The sequence below is a fragment of the Lepus europaeus genome, chromosome Y (genome assembly GCF_033115175.1).
Source record: "Lepus europaeus isolate LE1 chromosome Y, mLepTim1.pri, whole genome shotgun sequence".
Classification (NCBI taxonomy): Eukaryota; Metazoa; Chordata; class Mammalia; order Lagomorpha; family Leporidae; genus Lepus; species Lepus europaeus.
Window position 1 is genome coordinate 31,274,709 of NC_084851.1, and position 9,603 is coordinate 31,284,311.

Here is a 9,603-nt window from a genome sequence, read left to right on the forward strand (position 1 = left end):
TTGGATAGACCCCACAAGCACAGGCAATCAAAACCAAAATCAACAAATAGGATTACATCAAGCTGAAAAGCTTCTGCCCTGCAAAAAGCACTCAGAAAAATGAAGAGGCGATTGACCCTCTTGTTTATGGTGTCAGTAATCTCCCTAGGTTCTAGTCATGAGTTGCTGAGGCTATGGAAGCCTTTAGAGTTTGCCGACTTTGATCTTATTCCGATAGGGTCATAGTCAAAGTGGAAGTTCTCTCCTCCCTTCAGAGAAAGGTACCTCCTTCTTTGATGGCCCCATTCTTTCCACTGGGATCTCACTCACAGAGATCTTTCATTTAGATCTTCTTCTTTTTTTTTTCTTTTCCATGGTGTCTTGGCTTTCCATGCCTACAATACTCTCATGAGCTCTTCAGCCAGATCTGAATGCCTTAAGGGCTGATTCTGAGGCCAGAGTGCTGTTTAGGACATCTGCCATTCTGTGAGTCTTCTGTGTCTCCCACTTCCCATGTTGGATCGTTCTCTCCCTTTTTGATTCTATCAGTTAGTATTAGCAGACACTAGTCTTGTTTGTGTGACCCCTTTAACTCTTAGACCTATCAGAGCCATCAATTGTGAACTGAGATTGATCACTTGGACTAGTGAGAATGCATTGGTACATGCCACCTTGATGGGATTGTATTGGAATCCCCTGGCACATTTCTAACTCCACCATATGAGGCAAGTCCAATTGAGCATGTCCCAAATTGTACATTTCCTCCCTCTCTTTTTCCCACTCATATTTAACAGAGATCACTTTTCAGTTAAAATTTAAACACCTAAGAATAATTGTGTGTTAATTACAGAATTCAACCACTAGTACTAGAACAACAACAACAACAACAACAACAAAAATACTAAAAAGGATAAAGTGTCAAATTGTTAAGTCACCAACATGAGTCACGGTGTATTTACATCTCATATAGGATCTGTCCTTAATGTGTTGTCTAATGTGAAGTGATGCTATAACTAGTACTAAAACAGTATTTTTACACTTCGTGTTTCTGTGTGGGTTCAAACTGATGAAATCTTTACTAAGTATAAGCAGAATCGACCTTCTGTATATAAAGATAATTGGAAATGAAAAAAAAAACCTTGTGTTAAATTGGAAATGGCATAGAAAATTAATTAATGTTTAAAAAATATCCTGTAGGATCTGTCTTCAATGTGCTGTATACCATTATTTAATGCTATGACTAGTATTCCAACAGTATTTTTCACTTTGTGTTGCTATGTGGGGACAAACTGTTGAAATCTTTACTTAATATATACTGAACTGATCTTCTGTATATAGAGAATTGAAAATGAATCTTGATGTAAATGGAAGGGAAGAGGGAGTGAGAAAGGGGAGGGTTGTGGGTGGGGGGGAAGTTATGGGAGGAGGGAAGTCAATGTAATTCATAAGCTGTACTTTGGAAATTTATATTCATTAAATAAAAGTTTTTAATAAAAAATAAAATGGAATGAACAAGAAAAAAATGAAGAGGCAGCTGATAAAATGGGAGCAAATATTTGCAAACTGTGCAACTGATAAAGTGTTAACATCCAGAATATATAAGGAGCTCAAGGAATTCAATAACAACACAATAAACAATACAATAAAGAAATGGGCAAGGAATATTCATGAGTGTTTTTTAAAAGAGGAAATTTAGATGGGAAACAGACACTTGGGAAAATGCTCAGGTTCACACCCTTCAGGAAAATGCAAATCAAAGCCACAATGAGGTTCATCTCACTACAGTTAGAATGGCTCTCATACAGAAAACAATAATCAACAAATGCTGGCCAGGAATTGGCAAAACAGGTACTCTGATCCACTGCTCATGGGAATGTAAGCAGGTGCAACCACTGTGGAAGAAAGTATGGAGATAACTCAGAAACCTGAGAATAGACCTTCCATATTATCCTGCCATTCCAGGCCTGGCAATTTAACCAAACCAAAAGATAAGTACATGAAAAAGATACCTGTACCTGCAAGTTCATTGCAGCTCAATTCACAATAGCTAAGATGTGGAATCAACCCAGTTGTCCATCAGCTAGGCACTGAGTAAAGAAATTATTGTATATATGCACTATGGAGTACTACTCAGCTGTAAAAGCAAATAAAAAAAATGAAATCCTTTATTTTGCAACAAGATGATCACCACTGTATACCATTACATTTAGTGAAATGTGCAAGTCCCGAAAAACAAGTACTGTATGTTTTCCCTGATCTGATGCAACTAACAGAATACCTGAAATGTAATGTATTCAAGCAAGACAGTCATTTGGAGAATGGATGATTGTTTGTAGCCCTTCTTTCTTCCATTGATGAACAATCTTCATTTTGCTTTACTTCATTTTGTTTTCTCTTGAAGTTGTTTGCTGAAATCTTCTACTTAGAGTAGGGCTAATTATAAGATCACTAAGTAAATTGATAATAGATCATCATAAAAATTAAGAATGGGAATCTGAGAAGGGTGGGAGGATTGGAATGTGGGCAGGAAGGAGGGAGAGCTCCATTTTGTTCCTAAACCTGAATACATGAAATATATGAAACTTGTATCACTTAAATTTAAAAAAGACTACATATTGTTTATAGCATCAAATGGTTGGCTTATGACATCACAATGATTGTGTTTTATATCTCAGTTGATTATACTAGCACAAGAGATTTTATGACATCACAATTGATTATAACATAACAATGGTAGCTTTATGACAACAATAGTATGCAATGCCATCACAATATTGGTTTATTTCACCACAATTTATTTTATGACATCTAATTGATTATAACATGATAATCATCAATTGTGACATCAGAAGTGATACAAGATCCCAATGGTTTATATGGCATAACAATTGCTTATCATATCACAACAGTGGATTATGGCAACACAAGCTGATTATGACTTCAGATTGGTAGATGTATAACATTACAATAGTCTTTATGAGTTGATTATGACATCACAATGAAAGATATATGATATAACAATGATAGATCCTCACATCCTAGTTGATTAGAAAATTACAAGGGATTTAATGAAATCACAATTGATTATGACATAATGATAGGTTTGTCATTTATAACATGGTTTTTCATGACATGATATCTATTGACATCAAAATGGTTTTAATTACATCATAGGCTATTATACCATCATGTTGGTAGTTTTACAACATTTCAATGGAAGCTGAGGATATCATAACATCAGTTCATGATAACATCTCAATGGAAATTCATGTATGTCCACCCAGTGGTCATTTATGACATCTCAATTAATTATTACCTCATGATGATAGTTTTATATCAGAATGATATTCATTTCGTCATGACCACATTATGTTTTGTCTATATACATTTATGGCAGGACAATATTGGTATATGACATGAAAATAGTTTTCATAATATCAGAATTTTTTATAACTTCAATATTGTGGTTTATGCCATCACAATGGTGGTTTATGACATAGCAATTGACTAAGATATATTATAGGTTTATGACATCACAATGGTTTTGTTAATTCATAATTGAATATGACATCATAATAATTTTATGGGATCACAATTAGTTATGATGTCAAAATGATAAGTTTATGATGTCCCAGTTACTTCAACAACTTCACAATTGATTATGAGACTACAAGGGTAGTTTTGTGAGATCACAGTCATCATTATGGCAACACGAGGGTTGTTTATGACATCACAATTGATCATAATGTCACAATGGCAGGTTTATGATACAGGAATTATTGGTATATGTAATCATAAGTATTATTATAACATCACAGTGGTAGGTTTATTGCAGTATAAGGCATTTTATGTCATCTCAATACTGATCTATGACATAATTGTTTTATGACATCACTAGCAATTACAGTACCACCACAATGGCCTATGACATTTCAATTGATTCTGGTGTTACAACATTGGATTTATGGCATCACAATAGCTTTTATGACTTTGCAATTGATAATAACATCACAGTGGTTGAATTATGATGTCACAATGGTGATTTATCAAATCCTGATTGATTATATCACTATGATTTTGATGATGTCACAATTGATTATAACATAGCAATGGTAATTTTATAAAATCACAGATTTTACATGTCACAACAATATATTTATACTTCTCAATTATTTTATGACATCACAATTGACTATAACATGAGGATGATAGTGAATGAAATTTTGTTATGCCATCAGAATATTTGTGACATCAGAATATTGGTTTATGACTTAAGAATAGTTTTAACATCATCATAGATTTTAACATTGCGTGGAGGTTCATAATATTACAATTAATTATGACATCATTATGATAAGTTTACAATGTCCCAATTGGTTCAGTGACTTCACAGAGGTATTTTTATTTTCATTTTATTTATTTTTTGACAGACAGAGTTATCCAGTGAGAGAGAGAGACAGAGAGAAGGGTCTTCCTTTTTCCACTGGTTGACCCCCTCAAGTGGCCACTACAGCCAGCGCATTGTGGTTGGCGTGCTGCACTGATCCGAAGCTAGAAGCCAGGTACCTCCTACTGGTCTCCCATGTGGGTGCAGGGCCCAAGGACCTGGGCCATCCTCCATTGCACTCCAGGGCCACAGCAGAGAGCTGGACTGGAAGAGGAGCAACCAGGACAGAATCTGGCACCCCAACTGGGACTAGAACCTGGGGTTCCAGTGCCGCAGGCAGAGGATTAGCCTAGTGAGCCATAGCATCAGCCACAGAGGTGGTTTTATAACATCACAAAGATCATTATGACACCACAAATGTTATTCATAACATCACAATTTATTACTATACAACAATGATAGGTTTATGACACCACAATGATTTTTACAACTTTGCTATTGATTATGACATCACAATAATAGTCTTCCAGGCATTGTTTTGTGATCACAATGATGACTAATGACATCACAATTCATTATGACTCCATAATTCTTGTTTATAATTTCATAGATTTTTATGATTTCACAAGTGATCATGAAATCACATGGTAGTTTTATGATACAATCATGGTTTATCACATCTCAGTTGATTTTTCAACCTCAAAAATAAGAATGATGTCGTGATTTTATGTCATAATACTGGTTTATAAAATCACAATGGATTTTATGACATCACAATAGAACATAACATAATAAGTGGTTAATGCTATTACAATTTTCACTTATAAATCTACTACAAATTGTGGTTTATGTTACACTAATTTCTTTTTTCATTTCACAATTGATTTTGTAGTCACCATGATCATTTATGCCATCACAGTAGATTGTGACTTCACAATGGTGTTGATGACATCACAATTGATTATGACATTACAATGTTAGGCATATGATATCACAATGGAAGTTTGTTACATCCCAATAAATTATGACATCAAATGCATCCTTGCATCACAGATAATTATGATGTAACAATGGTAGCTTTTGATATCACAGTACATTTTATGACATCACAATAGACTTTGAGATACAATTATTTTATGTAAAAGTTGATTTTATCTTAAAACCAATGGTAGTTTATGAAATGAAAATTGATTATGATATATCTATGGTTGCTGCATGATATCAAAATGATTTTATGACATTAAAATTAACTATGAAATCACAATAGTGATTTATAACATCATAGTCAATTATGGTATAACAATTTTGATGAGTCCATGATTGATTTGATGTTACAATTTACATATATGAGACCACAGTACTGTTTTATGGCATCACAATGATTTTGTGACATCATAATTGATTGTGATGTCATAATTGTAGCTTTACTATATCACAATGTTTTTATGTCATAATTTGGTTTATGTAACCACACATTTTATGATAATGATGTTAGCATCCTATTGGCAGTTTATGACATCATAATTGATTATGACATCAAATTGATAGGTTTATGGGACAACATTTGATTTATAACTTCATAACTGACAATGAAAGCACAATGATAGGGATATAATATCACAGTAGTGGTTTATCACATCTGAATTAATTATGACATCATGATTTTTTACTATGTCACAATATGTTATGTTATACAAATTTAGATTTTGATGTCGCCATGTCTTTTATATTATCACAGTTAATTTTCAACATCTATCATTTCTTTTTTTTTCTCTTGTCCAATTTAATCTATGTATTTAAGTTAACTCTTTGCAGGAGGCTTCACCACATGGTACCCAGCCATCACATTTTTAAAGGGAAATCACCCTTTTCCTTTAAAAGTACGTTTAGAAATATGTAAAAAAATAGGCATGGGACTGCTAAATCATAATGCATATTTTGGAATGAGAAACATGTCTTTTCCCTCTTTAAAGTGCCATATGGGGAATGGCATCTTGTAACCCAGAACCACTTCATTTCAAGTCCAATATAAAAGGACTGTAATGGAATGAAAAGTCTGCACAATGCCTTGGAGCAGTTAAAATCTGCTACATGCAACTCAGGCTATAAAGCACTCAACACTTGCTAGCTTTTCTGCATTTGAGTCTCCATCCCATTTCTAATGAAAATTAACATTTATATAGTGCATTTACATACACTATAACAGGAATGATGTCCCTTTGCCAGAAGGCAAAATTGTAAATTTCCTTGCTATTTCTTGGTTCCAACTTGATAATATCTTTTTTTTAAATAATTTGACAGGTAGAGTTATAGACAGTGAGAGAGAGAGAGACAGAGATAAAGGTCTTTCCTCCATTTGTTTACTCCCCAAATGACTGCAATGGCCAGAGTTGTGCTGATCTGAAGCAAGGAGCCAGGTGTCTCTTCCTGGTTTCCCATGCAGGTGCAGGGACCCAAACTCTTGGGCCATCCTCCACTGCCCTCCTGGGCCAGAGCAGAGCTGGACTGGAAGAGAAGCAACAAGGATTAGAACCCAGCACTCATATGGGATGCTGGCACCACAGGCAGAGGATTAACCAAGTGAGCCATAGTGCCAGCCCCCGATAATATCTTATGATTTTAATTTATAGAGTACTCAGCTAAAATATTTCTTCATAAATAGTTATAAAACCTGCCAAAACACAAATGGGAAAGTATTTTTTTATTGAAGTAAATGACACCTGAATGTCACACAACACAGGAAACAATGTTTAGAGACCAGAAGAGAGTGGGCAATGAACTACTTAGCTGAAGACAAAAGACTACCCTTCCCCAGGACCACAGTGCACAAAAAGACAAATCTTAAACAATAGTATCTCAAAGCAAAATAAAAGTCTGAGGATGAAGCCAGCTCACTTGCAATCCTGTTAAAGAATAAGAGTTATCATTTAGGTCTAATGTACTGGAAAACATTTGCTAGCATAGGATGCTATATTTGTCAAATTAGCTAAGAATTCAACCATGGATGCCAAAGGCATTTAAAAGCAGAGGCTTGCTTTCCTGGAACCATTTCTAACTTTGGGATCAGGAAATCTGTGAACTGTGCAGCATCTTCATGGAACCAGCCATACCCTTCCACAAGTACATCAAACAGGCTCCAGGGCTTCGTCCTGGTGAATTACCACAGTTCTCCATGCATGCCATACTCCAAATGACAGCAGGTGTACTGTAACCTGCACCTATCAAAACCTCTATGGACCTATAATACCATGTCTAGATGTCTTCTGTGAAGTGTTTATGCACCCAACAAGCATCTCCCAGCTTAACAATTTTTACTCTAATTTTATCTACTTTCCAAGGATCCAGAGGATCACCAACCAGTCAGTTGCCTGAGATTTTGTTTTTGGCAAATCTCCAGTACGGGAGGCTGAAACAGTCCTGTTAGTGTCATGGGATGGGCTGCTTTCCTCTTGCTTGGTCAGTGTTGATTTCTTGGACAGCACAGAGCCACAGACCACAGGTTCTTAGGACCCCTGAGTACAGGGAATTAGGAAACTCTGGAAGCTGTGACTCAGGAATTTTATGTTCCATTTGGCAATTCACATGGAACTGTTCATAGGAGCTGCTCTATGTGTAATCACTTTCTGCATTTGGCTCATCAGGGTTAGGCTCACTGGGATTTGGGCAGTCATCTTCAACATCTTTCTCCTCCTCCAGCTGCTGCGCCAGTGAGAAAGGTCCATTCTCTATACAGTTGGTTTTTGGGAATTCTATCCATGTGGGATCTAGGTTTGCAAGTTCCTGTTCGACATCTTCATCTTTCTCAATGTTTCCTTTCTTGGTGTCTTCTTTCTCGCTGCTGTCCTTTGTGGTCTCCTCCTCAGCAGCCTCCTCCAATTCTGCCACTTTTAGTTGCACTTCTGGGCGGTATTCACCATCTTGCTCATTGGAAGGTATAGCTGAATTGATGTTTTCTTCTATTAATTTCCTTTCAGCTCTGCACTCCAGTTCTTCTTTCTCCTGCAGGTGTTTCTCCAGAGATATTGCCTGCCTCTCCTGCTTCTCTTTCTGCTTTTTTAGTCATTTTTCCTATAGGTTTTTGCTGTGGAGATGTACTTACTGCAGACCCTGAAGGAGGAGGAGCACCTGCTTTCTGCCATTCAGTGGACATGGCAGCCATTCTTCTCACATAGGAATCATCTACATGTATTAGAATGTTTTGTGGTTTTATGTCAGTGTGAATGATCTTGCATTTACTGTGCAGATAAACTAACCCTTAAAGGACCTGTCAAATGATACTGTTCACACAGCACACTGGGAGGCCTTGATAGTTGGACTTGATGATCCGTTGGAGGAGATGGTGGCCAAGCCCTTTAGATACTGTGTAGACATGTATTCCATTCATGTCTGAAATCTTGAAGTTGTCAATCAGCTGGACTACCATGTCTGGGGATCACTGGGATCACTTTCTTGAACACATTTGAGGAATTTCATTTCATTTCATCCAAGGCTGTTTCTGTATAATCTTGGGCACTTCTACAAGTTTCATAGCAACAGATCTTTTCCAATGCATATCCCAACACAGGCAGATAGCAGAGAAGTGCCTCCCTCCAGGCTCCCTAATAACATAACAGCCATTGAAGAAGTCTCCAATTTTCACTGGATGACAGGCACCTTTGCAGTAGTCTGCAGGGTCCTCTTGCTCCTCATCGTTTGAGCCCTTCCTCTGGCTTTGGGGGTGTGGGGTCTCGCAGAGGTGGCGAAGTTGGTGGCGGTGGCAGCGGTCAAGGAAATAAAGGAGCTCTCTGCTGATGCTCTGGCTTTTTGGGATGTTTCTCTCTTTCCTGCTTCCATTTTCAAGCCTGAATGGCTAGCACTTTCCCAGAACTCATTGCTATGCAGTGCAAGCGGGGCAGCGGGCTTCATGGTGGTGGCAGCTGCGGAGGTCATGCAGGAGCTGAGGTGAGCCAAGGCAAGCCAGGCTGAAGCCTCCCCTCACTCTGCCAGTGGAGGAGGCAGAACTGTGCCTGCACCTGAGCCTGCACCTGCGCTGCCTGACGTCACCGCCATGGCCACCACCATTGCCGCTGCTCCAACCCTTTCAATTCTTTTCACGACAATGCATTTGATTACAAAATCATAATGGTGTCTTTATGAAATCACAATGGAAATCTATGATATCACAATTGGTTATGTCACCACAATTGATTGTGATTTCAGAATTGTTGGTTTATGTTGTCATAATAGTTTTATAACTA

General features: G+C 37.1%; 1 pseudogene; it reads right to left on the reverse strand.

Moving 5' to 3' along the window:
• Nucleotides 1–7,352: 7,352 nt before the first annotated feature.
• LOC133754037 (SRSF protein kinase 2-like) lies at nucleotides 7,353–9,237 on the reverse strand (annotated as a pseudogene).
• Between the last annotated feature and the right edge of the window lie 366 nt (nucleotides 9,238–9,603).